Raw genomic sequence first — 23,799 nt, 5'->3', positions numbered from 1 at the left:
GCAAACACAACACTACTCATCGGCAAAAGAACACCATACAGCATGGCTGTAAATGCTGCTTTATTGTTGTGGAGAAGATTTGAATATTATTCCAGGAGTAACGATGGATCAATGGCTTCCTGTATTATCAAACAGAACAAATACTGTCGTAATCCCATTTTATTCGTGGATGATTGTTTTCTTGAAAGATGAATAGCATACAATACAATGCAATAAAGATTGAAGACATAATTGATACAAAAATATTTTAAATGAGAGAAAGAGAGAGATTACATTACAAGATTAATGAGACAATCTGTTTAAAAAAAAAACACTTCTGGTCTTGCATAATTTAAAAATAATAATAATTCTTGTCCTCCGCCCCAAAAATGGGCGTCCGTTTCAGCCCTCACACTCACTCTACACTTTCAAGTCTTCAATTAACCTACAACACATGTTTTCAAGTACCTGGAAAAAACCCAGGCAGGCATGGGAAGAACATACAAGCACCACGCAGAAACGCAGACGCCCGGATTTGAACTCGCGACCTCTGCACTGTGAGGCGGATGTGCTAACCCGTCTTCCAGTGTAAACCTAATAATATCAGAAAGTTAAATTTTGATAGGGAATTTACCCCCTATTCTCATCTAGGTACTGCAGCCGCGTCTACACGAAACTTTACAGTGCCAGGCCTTCACTGACACCTTTTTATACTCCTCAACTGTTAAAACTATCACTGAAGATGAACTGGCGCTGTGTGATGGACTTGCCCTGCCCAAGGAGGTTAGAGATGATATCAATCTTAAAAAACAACAACAACAACAACAAGTCACCCGGAATTGATGGATTGCTCTCAGGATGTTCTTCTCAACTGAGCTAAGTTGTTTCCTGTACATGGAGAATAAAAACTTCCTGCAACCATGGCTCAAGATTTCACCACAATTGAACTCAACAAAGACACCTCTTTGACTGAGATCTAGCACACAGTCTTAAGTTAAAAAATAATTTGAAAATATTCATCGTAGAAACTCAGTCAGACCTTGCAACCAAAGACATGTAATGAACAATATAAGGCTGATTTTGGACTATTTGGATCACAGTAAAATTGAACATGGGAAATATGGTGCATCTGTTCATCTTATAATTGATCACAATTTAAACAAATGGCGTTTGTAACAATTTTTTCTTCAAGTATGAATTAAAAAAAAAAAACTATGCCATTTAACTATTAGGTGGCACATCCCCGGGATTTTAGCTAGAGATGCCAGAGATATAAGACCGCTTCTCCACATCTCTTCTTGACACAATATATGGCATATCATCCTGCTGTGGATGGCATCTTCCTCCTAGAAGAACTGTTTTTGACAGAGTATTTTATTTATTGAAAGACAACTCCCTGTGGAGATCAATGTGATTCAGACATTTTCCTTATGTCTGAATATCAAATAATGTAAACTTGTAGCAATTAAGACTTGTACTAAATCTGAACTTTATTCCATTCTCAATTCTCATAAAAAAATAACATCTCATAACATTTCCAATTTTAACCTAACCATTCAAAATGTATCGTACATTAAACCAGTAGGATTGCTTTATTATCAATTTGTCAATGAAAGGTGTGCTGGAGACTATCTAAACTGTCTATGGGCAGTAGGTGGGGTACATCACGGACTGGTCGCCAGACGATCGCAGGCCAAACACCCATTTACGCTCACAATCACATCTAGGGCCAATTCAGAGTGTCCAATCAACCTGCCATGCATGTTTTTGGAATGTGGGAGGAAATCGCAGTACCCGGAGAAAACCCACACAGACACGGGGAGAACATGCAAACTCTGCACCTCTGAAGTGTGAGGCGCAAATGCTTTGTCAGACCATCAACCCCACATGGATGAGGAGGTATATTGGTCGACTCCCAACCCGAAGGTTGTGGGTTCGATCTTCAGCCTTTGGGAGCCTGCCGGTAACAAGGCTTTGTACCAACACTTTCACTTGATGCTGTTTCATCAATTGTTGAATGCGAAGAGGGTGTTTGAGACTTCAACCAATGACTACCACAAAAGTTGAAAAGGACAATATGAGTAAAAGCCCATTTACATATATTCATTAATTAATATCAGATCATTATCGCAATGTGTTTTTCTCACAGTCGCTGATCTAAATGTCCAACTCCTACTGTAACTATTTTATTTCGAAAAACAGAAACATTACACATTAGCACATCAATCTTTACTACATCATATGAGTAGATTGGTTATTTAATAATTTAGCATTTTTATTTACATATGATGAATTTCTCAGAAATTGCTGTATGTCTGGGACTCCTGGAGATATGCTTACGTATTTGTGGCCATCCCTTCAGGTGTGTGTTTGATTTTCAAATATAAAAAGTGATTCTCTGTCCACAAAATCACTTAGTACTTATGTCCAAAAGAATCACCTGCAGTCTTTCCTTTCTTTTGTAAATTACAAGTAACCTTGAAGAACCATGTTCAAGGAAGATGTTCCAACATTACCTTTTTTATTCAACAATGAAATTTGCTTGTGGGCCATGCAAAAAAAGAAAAAGTCTGCCGCCTACCTGATATGTGATTATGGCTAAAGCTGAAGAAACATTGTAAAAACATATCCAGCATTTTGTGCTGTTTTGGAAGAATGTAGAGTATTGTTCGGTCTCTTTGAAGAAAAACAATTCTGTTTACTTCAGAAATCTTTTATTGCTGATGTCAAAATACCACATTCATCGGTGTAAGTACATTGGAAGAAAGACAAATTTTGTCGCTTTCCATAACATATTCAAACAATACATTCTTTCAATTAAGTAGACTTTAAGGATTAAAAATCGCAATTTATATAAACCTCCAGGATGCTGAACAACAAAACGGTTTTCAATCATTTTGCTCCCCTTTTTCCTTCTGTTACATGACTGTTTCATTTGTATTGCAAGACTTTATATAGTGAGAGAGGCATATGTATGAATTCTGTATTTACAAAGATCTTGTGGGGGTGTGAAAGCAAATGATAGAGGAAATTGTGAACATGGGTTATTCAATAAATAACACATGTGGAAGCGTTTGGGTCTTTTCAGTGCTTCATGTGTGTGACTTTGACTTTTTTTTTTTTATGTACAGTATGTGACCAATAGTGCAAGAGGGTATCATTTTAAAGTTAGCGTATGAATGGGAGTTAAAGCCAACTGTAACCGTACAAGGTTATTTTATTCAACGAGCCTGACCTCTCCGCAGCTGAGTGCGATTTATCCGATTGAGGTTGTAAGTGCATGTAGATCCCTGCGTTTTAGTCGCTCTCACTAATTCACCTTGCTTGGAACTTTGTCAATCATGCATAAAGGTGGATGTCACAGCCGTCCTGTACCAAAACATCACACTGGCCATCTATGAAAGCTTTGTGGGTATGCTGAGGAAGAGCATAATAGAGCTTCAGAGGAATTCTGTACATAAAGAGACGCAGATTCCTGTCTTGGATTTTGTATATAGCTTTAAAATAAATGCCATTCATATCGCTCTACACTCACGTTCTTTTCAGAGTGCAGCGTGCCAACTGCAGTCTGGAAAACTCGTCACTATTTACAATATGTTACATTACTGAACATTTTTTAAAAATTATTTTTAACAGTCCAACCTTGTCAGAGCTCGATTGAGTACCAGCCGAATATGATATCGTAGGGCCTCGGTTCGCCATAGTGATCTGTGTTTATTCATTGTTAGGTGATTTCACAAGAAACAACGTACACTCAAGTATGCGGTATAGTGTATTACTCATCGGGGTCATCGTTCGGGAACATAAAAAGGTTTACTGACATGTGAAACTGTCCATTGACATGGCACAGATACATGCAGCCCCTAAACAAACTTTTCTTTGACAGCCTGTTAGAATCATGCCTTTGCTGCTCGTTCTGCTGACGGTTGCCATTATTCTTGCCGGTAACCTAATGGAAAGCTATTCATCATTGCCAAATAACTATGTGTTCATTATGACCCGCTACTTGTTTGACCTAGTGAGTAGAGCGCTGCTTTGGAGCTGTCGGGCATTTTGAACTTGATATTTTCATTTCATTGCTTAGCAAGGCCGAGTCTGAATTGTGCGGCTGCAGTAACATTCAATGAGAAGTGGAAGTAAAGCAGATCAGTGAGGTGCCAATCTGACTGGCAAGGGTTATATCATTGTAAACAAGCAGGTCATGTGAAACAGAGGAGGCTGATATGTAAATAAGACTCAGTGAAGTATAACGTCTCATGTAAAGGAGTGGCTAGAGTTTTTGCTCCTGATTGGGTGGTTTGTTTTTGGCCAGGAAGTGACTACCCTCAACCCCTGAAGAAATCTGATCTGGGAACGGGGGTCAGCAGCTTGCCACAATTATCCTAGAGGTCCTTTTACATCCACCCTGTTGTGTACAAGTAGCTCTGGCCCAATCAGGAGTGTCGCAGGAAAGGAACAAAGCACTTGGCAAAACCTTTATCATCCCATCGGCACCACTGCGTGACACCGGAAGACAGCCAGACATGCTTCTCATCGGAGATCCGTTTCTTGGCCCAGTCTGTCTTCAAGTGGCTCTCTGCCACTTCACGGTGGCTGATAGGAGCCCGTTTCGAAGCCAGACGTGACTCAGCTGCCTCGAGGTGGGCTAAAGTAAAGGCAATAAGCAGATCCAGTCCCTATAATGAAAGTTCCTAGCAGCAATTCTTGGGTGGTTTTGAAGATGCGTTTTCCGTTCCTTCTGATGAAGTTCCATCCGTCAGTTATGTATTTTCCACAGGCGCTAGAAGGCGTGTGGTATCACTGAAGGACATGGCAACTTACAGCTGATACAGGGATTGTTAACTGACCTCCTAAATATCATCTCAGCGGCCATAAACATACTACTGGTGACAATAAACATTTTAATGCATTACATTATCTCGTCTTCTCAGATATATAACCCAGATCCGATAGATGTTAAACTGACTGCAAAATCTGTTTGAAATTACCAGGAGTTTTTATATTACTATACACGAAATGTACTGTATTAGCAGGTACAATGTCATGATGTCCTTCCATTCGTTCTTGCCAGGTTTGTCATGATCTGTTATGTTGATTTAGGTCAATGTCTCCAGTCAAGTGTCGGTCCTCCGTTCCTCAGCGTGTTTAAGTGGTCGTCATGGTCATAGTTATTTTGCTACTTTCTTATTTTTGTCCCTTGATATTTTATTTTTCCCATTGCCTTTTTGTTAACATTGAAATACACTTTTGAGTTACTTGTGCCTGGCTTTCCAGCATTTGGGTCCTCCTCCACGCAAAACCTGTCAAGGTTGCTTATTTGATTGAAAATTTCAAGAGATAATTTTAGGACACAAGTCAATAGTGTCGTGTTTGGATTTGAAACTCAAATTGTCCTCTTTATTTGTAATTCAAATTGTATTTGACAAGAAAATAATTTGACTGGTTTACGCTCTGTTGACCCTGAAAATGGTGGCCTTCATGGGACAAAAGGATCTTTTAGCAAGAAGTTTTATGACAGTTGATAATGGTATGAAGGCACAATATGTAGTTTAAATGCGACATTAACATGGTCACTGGAGTTATACCATTGACTATCAGCGGGTTGAAGCTGAGAGCTAATTCATGGCTATCCCGTATGATACACACTGGGCCGGATTAAAATGTTTACCGGGCCGCATGTGGCCCCCGGGCCGTAGTTTGCCCACACCTGACGTAAATGGTTAATCACATCGCTTTCATATTAAACAAAATATAATGATAAGAAAATTGAAACGTAGAGAGGGAGATATATATCCATTTCAGGTAGAACTTCTAAATCCAATCACTCCCTTTCCCACTAGACCAAAGTATTTTGACAAGTTTAGAGCCGGAGCTTTTAGATGTGAGACTCATATATACCTTATTCATTTAATTTATGTGCCATATATGTCTTCTTAGGGATGGGCTGCCTAATTATCCCACACGATGAATGATATTGAAGTGCTTTATTAATGTTCCAAAGTACTGCTTGGGAAAACCAATAAATACGACACTGGGGATTGGAACGAATGAATCAGAAATATTTCAGTCCTTTAATGAAGTGCTGTCAATGCAAACCACATGTGCCCTTATTTAAATATGCACATACTCCTTTTACAGAGGCATTACTGTATATAGATGATGTATAAGTGATGGTAGCTGGCATAGTTTTTACAGCTGAGGAGCTTCGTTGGCCAGCTTTGGGTCCTTTCAGGTATGAAAAGCAGCGGCTCTGCATACAGATAAGCTATCTGCATCCTTTTTATGATGATGATATTGCTCACTAGGTAGAGCTAATTAGTACCTTGGGGCCTTGGTGTAACTAAAGTATATTTTTCAAGATGTCTCATTCTATTACATGGCATAGAAAAAGTTTGCATGACAGGTGTGGCAGAGCAATGGGTCAAGACTTCACGGTACCAATCGTGATTTATCTCACGTCGCATTGCAACATAATGGAAAATCAAACATCATTATTGGTACATTGAACCATAAAAGACAAATGTGTGTTACTGCTCACACTCTGTTTACTTCAGTGTTTTATGTGCTCCCCTAGGAGGAGTTTGGGCCTGTTGCAGGCCGGCTATAAATCCCAAATTTATCCACGTTCAGTCACAAAGGGAGGTTTTGCTGTCTGGCTGAAGATGGACCGCGTCTCAGGTCTGGATAGAGACCTCTATGACAGGCTCCACTGAGGACTGAATGGACAGCTCTGTCTGATGGATGATCACCCGCCCCCGCAAATCACAAAGCTCTCCAAGGGAGACAGCGACAAAAGTGAGGTTGGTGGTGCTAGGCAAGTCAGAGGACATTAAAAGATCTACACGCAGTAGTTTATCATACACTCACTGATCACAACTTTTAGTACACAAATCATGACATCCAATTCTAGACATACATCACAAATATATATCCTCAAAAGTAAAATATGTTCAGTCTTGAGTGACACTGTCAGAGATATTCATTTAATCGTATGGTTGGAACTATGATGGTAATTTTCACTGGTGTACAATTTTCAGTGCATCACACTAAGAGCTCTTTATGAAAAAAAAAATAGACTGCAAATGCAGTCTAATGTCACAGGTGAATTGAAGCTCATATCCCAGCTGACTTTGGACCAGAAGCAGTGGACACCCTGACCCTGGATCGGTTGCCAGCCAATTACGAGGATTTTCTTTGCTTGCAAATGATACATAAGCACGCACTTTATTATTTTTGGAAGTTTTATACAACTGTTATATCGGATTTTGTCTGATTATGCAGCTTGTCCATTTGTGGTTAAAAGAGCATCACAATGAAAACCCACACTGAAATCTATTGCTGCTTGTGTGCACCAAATTATACAGTGAACGCTCTAAAGCTGGTTATCCTTTTTATTCTGATTTGGAAACGATTTTCCCTTAGGACATAATGGAAATATAGAGGCATTACACTCAGGGAAGGCTCCAGGATTTTTTTCTCTTCCAAGGCTCAATGGGGTCTTGACCAATGCGTAGGGGGGCTACAAAAATAATTTAAAATAAAAATATAAAATGGAATGCTGGTGGGCCTGAATTGGGGCTGCACAAATTTCTGACGCGGCTATGGCCCCCTTTAACTCCGGTGTGGCGGCACACTCTTTCTGTACAAGTAACATTTTAACATTCTTAATGGTTAACAGTTCAGGGTGAACCTACTTTGAGAAAACAAAGCACAATACATAAATTTTTCCATTTCACTTTTATTAGAAAAAATTGACCGTTTCCAGTTTTGTGCAGTAATAAAATACACACCTATTTTAAGTTTGAAAAAAAACAAACATTTTATTTTTCTAATTCCAAATGTGCGTATTGTGGGGTTCAGAATCTCCAACGACGAGTGAGTTAAGGTAATATAATATAAAGCGATAAACTCATAATCAATTTCACCCGTTGATTTGTAGATTGCTGACAAAATGTGCACTCTTTGCACATCTCCCCAGCAGTACTACAGCAATGTGTTTTGAAGAAAAGCTTTTAAGCAGTTATTGTGCCTCCCATTTGACAGTAAATTGTGAAATGCAAATCCCCATTGTCAGACAAAAAAGCTGCTGTCAGTGGAAAAAGGTGACCCTAAATATATCCTTCAGTGGCTGCACATTGAGTCGAAGGAAACAAAATTGTCCTTCAGAGCCTGTTATTATTTGAGCAAGCTATTGCCATGCACGCCGCACAGTGAACCCGGAGCAGCGGTTGCATTTGCTGTACACTCCACTGCAAAATGAGACTAGTCAAGCCCTAATGTAACCAGCAAAAGCTGGATAAAAATCTATACAAACTCAATTACGAATCAATTTGAGTTTGTGTCAGACAGTCTGGTGCCAACAGAGTGGATTTTTTATTAACTTATGGTCTGGGAAGAATGAAACACTTTTCATTTGTGTACTTCACTATGTTGCTTCATGATTCAGAGGAAGGGTGTTCACACTTGGTCTCACAAGGAGATTGGCTTGACAATTTTGATTCTAACATGAAAAAAATGGTTTGTTTTCAGTGTTTTACGACTTATGATTTAACATTCCGATGCTATTATGAGGGGAAGGCCTACTTGTTGTGCAGCAGTAGTTCATTGATCGTTTCGATAAAAACCCCTCCATTTGAGGACAACGTGAGTTTGTTGGAGTTCAGATGGATTTTACAGTGCATCACTCTGTCCTGCATATGAAATTAGGTCACTGGCTTGAATATTCATGACCCATTATGACAACTCCCTGCTTGTCTATGTCAAGACCTATGTTAATTTTGGGATTTGCACATGAGAGCTATACTTGAAACTCTTTGCCACCGCAAATGTTTGATAATTAGAGACCCGCTGAAAAAAAAAAAAAAAAAAAAACATGGACTGGACACATTTTCCTAACCTAGTTCCTCACACACAATATTTGGATTTAGCAAGTTTTTTTAATCGCTCGCTAGGCATATGGAAGCCTTTTTAGAGGCTCACAGTGATGGCTCAAGAGGTTATTGATTTGAACACGACAGCCAGGTGGCCAATGGTCCTCCACTGAATGTTGTCATTTTCCTCATAGAAAAGCTGTGTGTCCACATAGAAATGACAGCTGAGTATATCCTGAAATGTAATCGTTCATTATACATACCCTTAGCGTCTCAGGATTTACAATCCAGCTGTCAATCAAATCATTAATTGTATTGCCACTGTCATGATATTGTAGTGTGCACAGATAAAGCATCTGGACACACAAACAGGTCCCATTGGTTCTATTAAAAGTTGCCCTACAGTAGTTTGTTTTTTCCCTAACTCACACTCATGCCACTTGGCAGGAATGCCTGGTTTGTCCCATAAGGTCAATAAAGCACAAGCAAGAAATGACAGCATTTCCCCCAAGACATTTATACCCAGAGTGTGATGGCCTCTCATTAGTAAGAAAGTGGGTCACAGAGGATATAGTAGTTATCAATTGTTGGATGAGAAATGGAAGTTTGTGCCAACCCCAACTTGGGAAATGAAACAACCCTCACAGTAGTCATTTACTACAATACTGCCAAGAGCAACACCAAAGATTAGAAACGGTGTGGAATGCTTGGCATGGCCATTTTCTAACGAGCTGAGGGAGAATTTGGGACTTTTGGTCAAACCTTGGGTGCATTGCTACAGTAAAGTGTGATGACTCTGGTGTTGAACGGCACTTTACTCACATGTGGCCGTTAAACGTTTTAATCCGGCCCGCCGAACGTGAAAAAAATTAAATGAATAAAACGTGTTAATGTTTTATTTTCTAATGTTCTTTGTCTTTTTTCAAAGACATATATAAATTGTTGTAATGCGTTTGTTCACTTTCATTTCAAATTAAATGTATTTTTTTTTTCTCCGATGAGGTGAGGTGACCAAAACACTCCACCCATCTGCTCCTGGTCCGGCCCCTCTGACAAATTTTCGAACCCAATCAAAAAGTTCGCCCATCCCCGCTTTAGTAGATGGATTTCCCCTACACTTATGAATTAACTTGCTTTTGAATCACAGTGGTAAAACATGATAGCCCTAAATTGGTATTAGCTGACTCAGGTGAAGCTATAGTGAATATTGTTTCACGTACAGACTTCCATCACAGTGTTAACAATCATTTGGAATAGTCAGGTTTTACAGCTTGTTTTGTGACTTCTTGCATTTACTGCAAAAACAGAGGCGCCATTCTTTATTGCAAGCCGGTGCGCCATCCAACGTGTAGCTGTTATTTTAAGGTAATTGCTGCTTTAAGTGAGTGAAATGTACTCGCAGTATCAAGCTGTCGTGAAATCTAGAGTCCAATTGTTTTTCTTTCACTTTGTCTTGCTTTTCCTTCGTTTTTGCGCTCCCCCAAGATGCTCAAAATCACAAGCGCGCTGTTGATGTATCTTGAAGATGATTATCCACTGAGATTGAGCTTCTCTAGCTTAACACGCCCAAGGGAGCCTCATCACCCCCGCCGTAATAGACAAGAACAAAAGGAGGAGAGAGTGAAAGAGAGGCATGAATTCCACTGAGCTACAACAAAGAACACACTCAAATTTTCAACACCCTCCACACCCCCAACACACACACACACGCAGCCATTAAACCTGTGTGTGGTGAGGGTATATCCATCCACATCTGACTTGAGGTGAGCTATACAGACACATATTGATCACAGTCTGTTTACAGCTGTCATTAATTTACAGAACACTCATCTTAATTATATGTTCACATGCAGATATGTGTTCATATTGATATATTAATATAAATACAGGAGGTCTTCGACCTACGCTGTATCGACTTTACCAGAGTGTCGTCCGCCATTTTAGGTTCACGCTCCCGGCAAATGTGACCCAGATCAGATTTTTTGGGGTTGTGTGCGACCTGGATCTTTTTTTTTGTTTTTTATGACAGTCTGAATGGCTCGATTCCGATATTTTCAAATCAGACCTGGGCCACATTCATTTGTGGTCCTACTCCGGATACGTATCGGATTTTTTGCAATGTGACCAAACTCTGAATTGCTAGGTCGCGTGATTATAAATATAGTTGTAGTGTGAATAAGAATTTTTTGTTGTAATAATAAATACCTTTGTTAAGAACCCCATTTCTCTGTGCCTGCGTTTATAGAGTCTGAATATTGCTTTTCCAGCGGCCCTGGAAAAGCAGCCTTAACAGGAGTAACAGTATTGACTGATTGATTTCATTTGAATTTAATCCTACTCAAAACATGAAACATAAAGTGGACATAAGTAATATTTCAGCCACGTAGAACGGTTCATATGCATATGTACACACTCCAGACAGACCGAGGTCGCACTTCAAATATAATTTGAACGCGTGCACGAAAACCTTCTTCACATCATGGCCCCACCTCACAGCAGGGCTTGTAAGTACCCTATCTTATATATTTTGTTGAATAGCATATATTTTATTGATATGATGCATGTGTATATTTGGATGTATGATTTAGGGCGCTTTAAAGGGTTAGGTTTTCTTCCTTAGAAATTGAGGTTGTCACTAGGATAGAAATGGAACTCGTTCGTAACTCGAGGACCTCGTGTATACATGCATAGTATGTGCCACTGATATTAGACCCTCAGAATTTACACTATATAAAAAATCAACACTAATAAAATATAGAGTGGGATGTGAGGAGGATCATTTAATGCCAACTTCCTTTGTATGGCCGCATTGCTTTTGTAGTTGACTTTTGGACCACAAACAGTTCTTTAGCATTTCTAAGTATCACTATTTATTTTTATGTATCTCAATTTTCTCAAAGTACAACAGAAGAAATGATGTTTTTAGCTTTAGACAGCTTTGCTATTACAGTAGCTTAAAGTAATCTAGGAATCTATTTATGGAGCTTTTTTTTGTTTGTTTCTAAAAGCTCCAAGTATTGTATTGACTGCATTTGGTTGTTATTAGTTATTCTCAGAGTGGTTCACCTACCAAAAATCAAACAACAGGTGTGGTATGTCAATTCCTCATTCAGAATCACCCTGTGGCTGACTGCCAACCAGTCCAGTGTGTTGGTCTTTCACCCCCGGGCTCAAGCCTTACTTGATGTTTTAAATTTATATTCAAGTGGCATATTCAGGAGGAATTCCAATTCACTATGAATGCATGATGCATGATTTTTTTCGTTTGTTTTGTTTTGTTTTGTTATAACATTGCTGGCAAAGTTTGCTTTATCAGCAATTCCAAACGCTCTTTTATGTCTCGCACCTCTTGTGTGAAGTTTATTTTTACAACACTGGTGGGAAAGGTAAAAATACTCTTATTTAAACCTTCTTGTCCAAATGTAAAATAATAGCATTCAGTCACTCCCCTCCATACATACATGCAAACACACCCACACACGCGCACACACACTTTTACCAAGTGTGAAATGGATGCTACCATGTCCTTCTTTCCCTGCCAAATCCAACATTTAAAGATTTATCTCTTAAATGAGAACCTGTGGTAAACAAGCTAATCTGTTTGGCGGTGCTCACGGTCATGGCTGAATAAAACATTTGACAACGCTAAGCTCCTGAATCTTCCTATCTCTCTCTGGCAAAAGGCCTCTCTCTGCCTCCCTTCGGGGCTTCTTCATTGTTAATCCTACCGATCGCGTTCTGCGAGCTTTTCTTTTGCCCTGCCGCAGGGGTGTGGCCAGACTTTTGTCTTGTCTGTCCGAGAGTTCATTATGCGATTGGCGACCAGCTAATGCAATAACGTGCATCACGTGACCCGAGTAGCCTTTGGAGCTGCACTCTGCTTCTCTTCTTTTCCCTCTTTCTCCAGTCTTGTGGAGTCGGCCTGCCACCTCTCCAGTGGTGACAGGTTGTCTCAAAGGTATTTAACCACTTGTCTCGCAAAACCCCTTTTAATTGAAATTACCCGCTGGCTGATGAGCTGCCGTAGTCTTATCGAAGTGTAGTAAGTATCGTGGTTCAGGTCTTGCAGAATGGACCACCTTGTTGTAGTGAGAGCTGGTCTCATTGTCGTTTTCTGTATTCACTTCTCATCAAAGCTTTGTCATCTTGTAAAAATTGACATTTAGATTATTATGTATTTATATTCCAAGTCAAGTCCATTATACGATTTTATGGGGTGCCAAAGCGGCTGCTGTTGTTAGAGCTTTGTAATGTGCATTAACTGCACAATTTTGGTATATGTAGGTAATGAAAAACTGAAGAGGACATTATATTTGGGCGCAAATCCAGGGGAAAAAAATTGCAAATAAATGTTATTATATTTTCACTTTACCATTTCAGTCAGAACAGATAACTTGCTACTAACTCATAGTGAAGACAAACAAATGACTAATGGTGATGGAAGATCAATTCTTGTATTATTTGTTTGTTTGTTGTTAGTAAAAACATGATGTGTATGTATATATATATATAAAAATTAATTTTATTTTTGGGTCATGTATGAACAGATTAATAACAATTGTCATTCATTTCAATTGGGAAATATGATTTGTAATACAAATGAAAAGAATTCATCAAAACTCATTTCTCAAGGTACCAATGTATCTCCCCTTACAGTTTGGGTCAAAATTTCCCTCCACACCAGAATCAAACATCATCTTACACCTGTGTATTGCGAAATTTGATTTGTGTAATTGAACTTGATCAAACTGTATGTCGTGCCCTGGAATAAAAAGGATACGGCCCTGTCATCTTACATCATCCTCACTCCATGAAGCAATAAGTTCCTTGCTAATAAATGTACTGATGTACAGTACTACTTTATTAACAATTTAAGCTTGAAAAACATATTTTCTTGACAAAATATGAGTCCAGTTTGTTGACTTTTGTATAGTTCCCTTTTTAATCTCTTTGCTAATGCAAATTTTTCATCAGCATTGTTATAAGACTTTTGAGCCACAACTCAAGTCCGAGCCTTTTCTGTTAGGCTTGTGCGTTTTTAAAAGAATGGTTTTGCTGCAGTCTCATCAGTCAGCATAATTAACAAACTGTTAATTTCTCATTTCACTGGTTCAGGCCCATTAAACACTGATGCCGATATCCCATAATTAGGCCAGTAGGAATCAGTTATTCAAATTCCGAACAATTTGTAAATTATCTACACCCACATGCTTGCAGATACACACCTAGTGAAACAACAGAATAAACACTCCATAACTTAACTTTTGCTGAGGACATTGGAACGTAGGCATAGGAACATTTTCGCATTGTGCAATGCCCCTAAAAAAAAAAAAAAAAAAATCACACACATTAAAAAAAAAAAAAAACAACAAGTATAGTCATCAATTGTGTTTTGGTTTCCCAATAGAAATATTTTGACATCACCTTGGTTCAATATTCCTACTTGTAGCACAGCATGCAATTGAATCCAACACAGCAGGCCAAATTCATTTTGAAAAGGCACTAGTCATAAAGAAATGTAACAATCGCATGCATGCAGTCGCTTTTCAAAGAAGGAAGTCAACATAAGTTACACAGTTCTGTTTGTACTTTACATGGCGTCACGATCAGTGCATATATAAGGCGATATTGAGTAAGTTCCTGCGTGGTTGGGAAAAAAAAATGTTGAATGCAATTAGAGGACCAAGACCATTCAATTATTTTGCAAAACCCCCTTACTATGCTCCAACCAATGTCAGTTTCAAGGGGTTGGCGAATGTTTAGTTCATGGCTATTTATTATATAAAAAATAAATCCAAATTTTTCTTATAGGGACTAGTGCGAACAAATCAATGATACGTCTGAATTATTAATCACCTGTTATTAAGTGCTTCCGTTTGCATACTCTAGTGTATTTTTGAAGACCCCCACACTGGTGTCATATTATGAATGAAATACCATGAGGTCCACCACTTGATTAAATACACAAAAATCATGACAGACAACCTGCGCTGCAAAATAGATCACGTTTTAGCCATTGTAAAATTTTAGCTACTTTATGTCAGTGAATTGGGAGATGCGCTCGAGGGGTGCGGAAATAGCGAGTTAGCCAAATTCGGAATGCTTAACGCTGAACTAGACTGCAGCATTAATTCTATTACTCCTTCTTAAAAATTAAGCTGCGACTGTTTTTACTGTTTACTGTTTTTACCAAATTTGCAGGTGCGTCGGCCCGAACACACTAGACTAGATTTGGGCTGGCACAAAAATGAAGTTGGCCCATTAACAACATTTTTCAAAATACAAAATAAATTCAACGTTTGTATTGGTAATGTGTGCAAAAGCTGGGCAGCTTCAGTCCGTCAACTCAGTTCCCGTCAGTATTTCAGGCCGACTCACGTGGGCGCCCTCCATCCCTCATCGACGACAGCAAATTGGCGTAGAGAAAATAATTTCCACGTCACACGCAGGCGCCGCACAAGTAGACCATTTGACACTCACATTTTTTTAAATTAACTTGGTTACCAGAGGAACGTTACATATGTGTTTTTTGACCATTCCTCAACTATAATAGTCTTGTTATGCAAACATCAAATTAAAAAATAAATAAATAAATAATTTAAAAAATAAATTCTGTCTTTGTATTGTAGTCGTTAAATAAATTGAAACCATTAGCAAATAATTTATTGTATTTTGTTTTCATTTACATTAACATTATGTAACTTGCCCAAGCACCAATTACAAAGGGCAAAAAAAGGTTATGAGAACCTCTTAAGGCAGTTTTATTTGGATTATTTGAATCATCAGGTTTGTGAAAGGATACACATATTAAAAAAAACAAAAAAAAAACATAAATAAATACAAATGGAAATGCATAAAGGAAAATAGACGAGTGCATGTATTCAGCCCTGTTGTATCATCCTATGTTTATGTTTTGGATTCTGGATTATTGTTGACCTTTTGGAATATAAAGTTTTCTTAACCTCTGTACCAGGGTCCAGTGTGCCAACACTCTTGTGCAAAAATCTTTAATTTTGTATAGACACCTACATCTATATACAAATATCCAGTGGTTTTTCTATTTTCAGAGGCAAATATTATGATTAACTATATTGACGTATATTTTTTACAATAATTGTCATTAATATAGCAAAGGCTTAAACAACCCAATATAATTAAATCATTGTTCTTTTAACGTAGCCTAAAATTGCAAACTCACAGCAAAATGTGTATTTTAATTGATTTATCATGTTGCTAAGAGGTTCAGGTGTCAAGATAGAGAATACTGCAGAGAACGGAAGGAGGTCAGGACAGCAGATGGAAGGGAGCGCGGAAAGGTGAACGTCTCCGGACACGAGTGAAATGCCACGTGGCACTCAGACGGCCCACCGGAGCTACCTGAGACTCGAGTCTGAATGAAACAGGAGTGCTTTGTTGACAAGCCGTCACTGAGAGACTCCGACAAGGGCTTTCAGCAAACCCCTGCCTCCTCCTTCCATACCCGCCCTCTACACCCTCCCCCTGACACACCCGCTTGAATCCTACACCACAACGAATGTCAGCACCGCCATTAGCGTAATCGCTGATCACGTACACAATTGTCTCAGCCAAATTGACCAGGCACGCATCAATCCTCAACTAGGTTTTCTCTACAATGATTGACCTGAACTGAATCTTTTCTTCCCACTCATCTTTTAAACCAATATTTGTCTACTTTCGCCATCTTTGAGAGTGAATGTCTCAATGTTTGTGGCCCTCTTTTGAGAAAAACCACCCGCCAGATGTTGCGGTCTCCGGATGAAAACTGTCAGCGTGATTCTGAGACGTGTTGATGGATATGAGGACAATGTGACACGGACAGGTAGCGATGAAAAATGTTTCTTGTTATTCTTGTCGACAGTCATGCTTTTGGAATTCAAAGCAGTGAAATTTGTGGGATTACCTCCTGATTTGATCTCTTTTTGACAGTTTGCACTGCTTTTTAGTGACGCAAGCAAATAGAATTTGGCACAGATGCATAACTTACTGAGCTGCAACACGGAAACTATATCATAATTTCTGCCAAACAAAGCTCGTATCGTTTCATTCTGGTAGAGACTTGGAGAGGTGATGTTCGCTATTGTAGCTCAATAACCACAAGTAGAATTGATGAGGCGTATTCTACCGTTAACTTCTATCTGAGATCAACTATTTAAGCAAATAGCTGTAAATTCACTGCATTTACAAATTTCCACGCTAATAATAATGAAAAAAAAAACGGATCTGTGTGGTGTAATTATAATCTGACATCTTTGAATGTTGAATTTTACTTCACATAACTTAATATTCTTCACACATTCTATTTGAGGCTGCTGCTTTTGGACACAGACACAAAAACACATTTACACAGTTAATACTTTAATGCTCTCTGATCTGAGGTCTTGTGAGGTAGCCCGAGGCCTCACATTATGAATAATATGACCCGCATTGGCAACAGGTTCCAATGTAGTCATTTCTTGAATGAAAAGTGAACACATCCTTATTTTTTCCCCATCAACTGTAGATGTTTAAAGTTACGACTCCTGCAACCATCTCCCCACTTTATATTACCAGGCGCATAAAACATTCATCACCGTGGAAAGCATTGAGTTTCTTGCAAATTTGATTTTTATGTCCGTTTTATAAACATCACTTGAGGAAAAATAGCTGTTCATCCAAAGTTATGCGTCTCACTAAGCAGTGGATGTGAGCTGTTCCAGGAGGCTCGAGATACTGCTAGAAGTGAACAATTATCCGTCAGTATCAGGTGTTGAGTTGATGCTGATTAACACGACCTCCCATCCTTTGCACTACACTCTCATTCCGTTCACTTTCACAGGCAGCATCATGACTTTTCCTTCGTAGAAGAAAGGCACCAACACTTGTTAGGCTACATTTTGCCAAGATGGGAATTGACGATGCACTTAGAAAATCCATATAATCATTACCGAGGTCACGTCGGAGGTAACCAACAATCATTTGCACCTTCTCCTCTATGCTTACAGCTTTATGCAGCTGGCACTCAAACAGATTGACACATGCCTAAACGCTCACATGCACGCATGTGGACTGAGAGCACGTGCTCACACAGTGGCTGATTGTGCATTGTAATATGCTCAGGAGCCTGTACAAGGATTAGCAGCTCATTTCAGTGACTACGCAGTTGGCCCTCATGGGTCCCCAAGGAGAGAAACAGCTGTGTCGGGGTGATGTTTAGAGAGCCCGTTGTTGTGTGTGTGTGTGTGGGGGGGGGGTGCTTATGTTAAGGGGGATGAGATTCCATGGTATATATTTTTATCTGACACCATGAGGCATATTGATGAGCCAACACCAGTTTAACCATTACACACCATCGGGCTTATCTCAGGCAGCTGACTCACTCGTCTTTCATATGATATCTCCATTAAAACAAACTACATGACTGTGAGGATTTCGAAAGTGTATGCGGCTTTGAAATACAGTACATAAAAAGGATCCTTGAGAGATCTGATTTAATTTTCAGCAAGGTTCCAGCTCATTTGAAAAGATAAACACAAATGTTAGTTTCCTTTCTCAACCATGTAGTCTGAGTTCACAAGGCCCAGACTTTGTTATTATAATTGCATGTGAAACCACGAAGTTTAATTACATTTTGCCCAGACAAACTGCTCTGGTGACTTGTGGTTATAGGATCCAGGTGGGCCTTATTATGGAAATGCACAAATTCTTGAGAGTGATGAGGGGTCATGTGAAGATGTACCTTTACTTAAAGCCAAATAAATATTTAAGTAGTCAGTCGGACTGCCTGGGTTTCTTGACACATGGCTTCTGCGGTGACAACTTGTGAATTGTGACTTTTGTTGACCTGCACTTGAGCTTCAACTCAACCTGCACTTGTACACACTCATTTTTTTTGCCAACAAAGGTGAACACACCATTTTATTATTCTGTGCTGGTGTGTTGAGAATGTGTTTTTTTTTTCTTTTTTGTTTTTTTGCAATTGCTGGATTTTGTTGTTACGGGTTAAAATGTCATGGCTTGTAGGTGGACCAGAGTTCACTCTCTGTTCTAAAGTAAACACTGTCAAGCCCAGGACTTAAAGGAAAAAGGAATTCAAGAGTTTTAAGAAAACCTCTGGCAAAGTAGCACTTTGTGACAACAGTCATAAACTGGAATTTCCCAGCCATGAGTCAAATGAAAAAAAAAAAACAAAAGGATCCAAAAGCACTGGCACTCCTATACACTTTTAGACAGAAGGGCCTTTTTTGAGGGGTTCTAGCCATTCTATTTTGGTGCACATGATGACCTGAGGGGCTTTTACATGAGAACTAGGACTGGTGGTGTGCTTGGGCTCCATCGCACAGTTGGCCATCGCCCTAATCCAATCTATTCCTACGGTGCTGGCAATGCTGTACCAATGCTGCAGCAGCAGGGGACTGCTTTGTGAGGAGAGGACGGGTGTTAGAACTTCAAGAAACTCAAACTATTCAGCGGCTTCTCTTCTACGATGCCACGCAGTATGAGATTGAGTGGCATTGTGATGCCAGAGGTTAGGATTTAATTGCTTGTCATATTCAATTTGGAGATGACAAAACAGGAATGAAATAATTTGTAGGAAAGTATTCATGTCAAAGAGATTTGTTTAGCGATGTTCCCATTGGAAATTTGCAGTTCTTCATCATCACTGGACATTTGGTGACATCACAAGTAAACATAAAATACCCTGCTCAGTTTAAAGACTGCAGTGATTTTAGAAATACATTCAATATGTTTGACCACGGCGGCACGGTGAGCAACTGGTTAGCACGATGGCCTCACCGTGCAGAGGTGCAAGGTTCGATTCCGGCTGCGGCCTTCCTGTGTGGAGTTTGGATGTTCTCCCCATGCCTGCGTGGGTTTTCTGACCCTGTTTCCTCCCACATTCCAAAAACATGCATAGCAGGTTGATTGGACACTGAATTGCCCCTAGGTATGAGTGTGAGTGCGGATGGTTGTTCGTCTCTGTGTGCCCTGCAATTGGCTGGCAACCAGTTCAGGGTGTACCCCGCCTACTGCCTGAAGATAGCTGGGATAGGCTCCAGCAACCCTCGTGAGGAGAAGCGATTCAGATAATGGATGGATGTTTGACCATAAGTTCTTAAAACAGGTGCAGACTGGGAACAATTTAGTACTGAATTGTTGAGCTAGAGAGTTAAACTCTTTTTCACCATTTGAATTGTCTGCATTTTTTGGGCTTGGCCAAGTTCAAGTATGCACTCAGGCTTCCTGACATGAGTCGGCCCTGCTCTGCGATATACGCCATCATTCGGTTGGCCAGCCACCAGACCCAAAACCAAGTCCACAAGTCAACAGCTAATGTATGTTTTGTGGATGTACACAGGACACAAAAATGAGTGAGGCAGTGATTTAATGCACAATCTTTATGCCAGCGTGCCAAGGATGAGTTTAGCTTGCTAGTGACCTAGCCCACAGACTGATGTCCGCATCGTCCAATAAGCAACATCCTCACTCAGTTTCGCGACGTGCGTTTGCTTCCACTTAAGAGATACAGTTCAGGGAATGTTAACTGTTTATTAAACACAGCTGCACACATGAATTGCTCACACTGTATATATCATCCAACTGTAGCCATATTTATACTGAACAAAAAGTAAGATGAAGCTTGTCCTGTCACTATAATTTGAACTCCAAAAAATCAATATTTACTCAACCCTCAGAAACAAAGTTATTATACAACTGCATGCTGCCGGACAGCCATCCATTTTAGTTCCTCACCAATTGAAGACACATCCTACCAAGGCTTCAGGAGAGCCTTTACTTCATTGTTCTTGGCACAACAGCTGTGACTTAATGAGTCCATTCCAAAGTGCTCACCCTTTGCCTAAGCCTGAGCTGCTTCCACTGCTGCCTCCTCATTGACCACATGACCATTGTGGCCAAGGTATTCACTGGGTCTTAATAGTAAGACACACAAGAATGCAGTGGTGCCTGAGCTTTTGCCACATGGTGGCCTTGCTGGGAAAGCTCGTGAACTCAATTCCAACAGCTTATGTTTACCATGACAAACCAGTGACCTATGGGTTCATGCTCCTAATTTGGGGAGAACCACCCACATGCATAAATATTAACATTCTTGAGACAGCTCAGTTTAATCTGTAATATATGAAATGTTTTCTTTCTCTTACGTTGTTCTAAAATTGCTCTAATTTTCAAATGTTACCAACTAAATCAAAACATGTGATATTTAGACAAATGTGTTCAGTATTGCAAAATAAAATTTCAAGGACCAAACCATCTGAACAAGGGTGACCGATGCCAATTTGTATCCGCATCAAATACTTAATGGATACCCATCGCTCACATTTGCCGGAATTCTTTCAACGCTTTGACGACTCATGCAGGATTCACGGAAAAATAATGAGCATATAAAAAAAAAAAAAAAAAGAAAGACCAGTTTCCCCAACGTTAACGAAATACATTTTATGCAGATCTGCACCATAATTGAAAAGTGCCTTCCTTGGCCCAAGCATTACCCTATTGACTAAGTTTGGTGGAAATTGGTTGAACATTTTTTTGTGCGACGCTGTTATCAAACACTTGTAATCAAAATGATGTGCATCCACTCACTTTTTATATTTTGTAAGCAATATGTCCGTCTTGTGTAGGAGCATGTATCCTGGTTATGTTGTATAATACATGTGTGCCTGTTATGAATGATCAACTTGCATATTAGAAACAGAAATGGAATTTCAAAATGAGATACAAATTCAAGAGTGTTAAAGTAGTGCAGTGTTGTCTCCTGAAGCGATGGCACACGTGCTGAAACCGAGACGAGGTCAACACAGTGTGGAAAGGGGAGAGGAGGGAAGTGTAATTGCACCCAGTTAACAGAAACATGCATTCCAATTCTCAACTTGTCCATCTCACTTATTTCATTACCATGTCAAATATAAAGTGTGTTATGAAGAAAATCTATTATTAGTATTCCATTACAACGCTCTAACTGACAGTAAAGAACATGTCACGAGCGTCAGGCCAAAATCTCATATGTCATAATTGGGTAAACGTAATATTGATTACAAATCTATTCTATTGGTCAATCCAAGTGGGTTTGTGTTATTTTTACAAATTATGAACCAATCAGAGTTTGGAAATGGTTTGCTAACTTTGACAATGCAATGTTAATAGTTGGGCAAATAGGCCTGAATTCCACTAAAAAGTGATGATTTTGGTGAAACGATTCCGCCCAATGCCATATATGTAAGCAAGCTTTTTTTTTTTTTACCACGGCACAGTCGTCTGGTTCCAGTGGGTCACAACCCCACTTTGTCCCCAATGCAAGCAGACTGTAACAGCAACTACGGAAAGTTTTACACAATCTTTCCTTCATACAATGTCAATTTTAAGGAAAATTACTCGCTCTTTTTCTGTGAGCACCATCACATCAGTACTGAAATCCATTTGTTCTTCATACCTCCTGCTCCTCTGTGATCTTCGTGGGAGCCGAATGGCTGCTGCAGCTTGGCAGGAGAAGTTAGGATGCTGTCATTGCAACTGATATGACAAGTAGTTGTTTTACTCATTTCTATTTCTTTTGTGGACTTGACAGGGGGAATAGTGGTGACGATAGGCAGCAACGACATTCCAAGTCCATCAGGAGAGCGTTCTTGTAGAATCTTGTAAGTATGAGTCATTTTTGCAGAGAGAAGATTTGATATGGAAGAATTGTTTCTTAAAATTAAATGAATTGCACACGCATGTGCAGAAGAGTTATCGTGTGACAGGAATACAAAGCAATATATCACGTGACCAGATTCAGCTAAGTGGCACAACTACAATGTTCATGCTGTCAAGTTTGTATCTGAGGAAACGGTGTCTGTCATTGCGTGGCACATATGCATTCAAATCGTGTGCACGTGTATTACGGCCCATACAAACAAGGCTGTATTAAATGCCGGAAGAAAATATGATGTTGAACAGCCTGGAGTCACACCTCCTTAACCCCAGGAAGAACACAGCATGGAGCTGTCACTTGAGTCAGGCGTCATTATCGCTGCAGGTCTGAGTTCTTAGTGAAGGCTGACAACTTTATGATTTGATTCACTTGAACTGAGAAGTAATTAAAAAGGGAGGATGGCAGCGAGACCTCATAATGAAAAGGTATTATTCATGCATTCTATTGCATGATGTTATGCAAATGCACAAAATCTGTCTGTGCTGAAGGTATAGCAGGGCATAACCTAAATCATATATTTACAACAGTTGTTCATCTTTCATTAATCTCATCACACGTTTGCCACTGCATTGATATTAGGATACTACTGCATTTCATAGCGTAAAATAAAAAAGGAACTAAAATGGCGGGGGAAAAGGAAGTATTTTAGCTTCTTTTATAGTGAGCAGTACTGTACCACCTCAACAGTGATGGTGCCAGGGCATGTATGGCTGTCACTAGGATGATTTCTGAAGCATTTAAGGCAACATTTTGTGTTCCTTATCAGCCAAATGCATCAGAAGTATCTGGACGGCGCTTCACAGTGCAGATGGACAACAACCCAAAGCATACTGCAAAAGCAAAGGCACAAAGTGGAATATTAGGCGATGGCCACGTCAGTCACCTCACTTGAATCCAAGTGAGAATGCATTTCACTTGGCGAAGACAAAACTGAAAGGAAACTGTTCAAAGCAACAACAAGCAGGAACTGAAGAGCTTCATGTTGAATGAAATTCAGCATCTGGTCATGTTAATAAATTCCAGATTTTTGCAAAGGATTTGTAAACTAATGTTTGAAAAAATGTTTCATTTATGTTGATATATTTGTATTTTATATTTTATTTTTGCACATTTAAAATTGGGGGGCTTATATGCAGATTGTTGCTGCAACATTCACCTGATTTGTTTGTAAATGAGGCTCAAATTAAAGCTGACAGCCTGAATTTAAAGCACACCTTGTTTGTTTTGTTTCAAATCCAC

At 39.5% G+C, this 23,799-nt stretch overlaps 1 long non-coding RNA gene across 1 annotated transcript; it reads left to right on the top strand.

Moving 5' to 3' along the window:
- The first annotated feature begins 6,559 nt into the window (after positions 1-6,559).
- On the top strand, positions 6,560-23,475 carry LOC148324179 (uncharacterized). Its single transcript, XR_015846390.1, has 3 exons — positions 6,560-6,779; positions 22,435-22,504; positions 23,327-23,475. It is a non-coding gene; the product is annotated as an uncharacterized LOC148324179 (long non-coding RNA).
- Positions 23,476-23,799: the final 324 nt, after the last annotated feature.

Source organism: Idiotropiscis lumnitzeri, chromosome 13 (genome assembly GCF_059441095.1).
Source record: "Idiotropiscis lumnitzeri isolate Australia: NSW breed Sydney's pygmy pipehorse chromosome 13, RoL_Ilum_1.0, whole genome shotgun sequence".
Taxonomy (NCBI): Eukaryota; Metazoa; Chordata; class Actinopteri; order Syngnathiformes; family Syngnathidae; genus Idiotropiscis; species Idiotropiscis lumnitzeri.
Note: the sequence above shows the minus strand (reverse complement) of the source record. Positions and strands in the feature narration are given on the sequence as shown.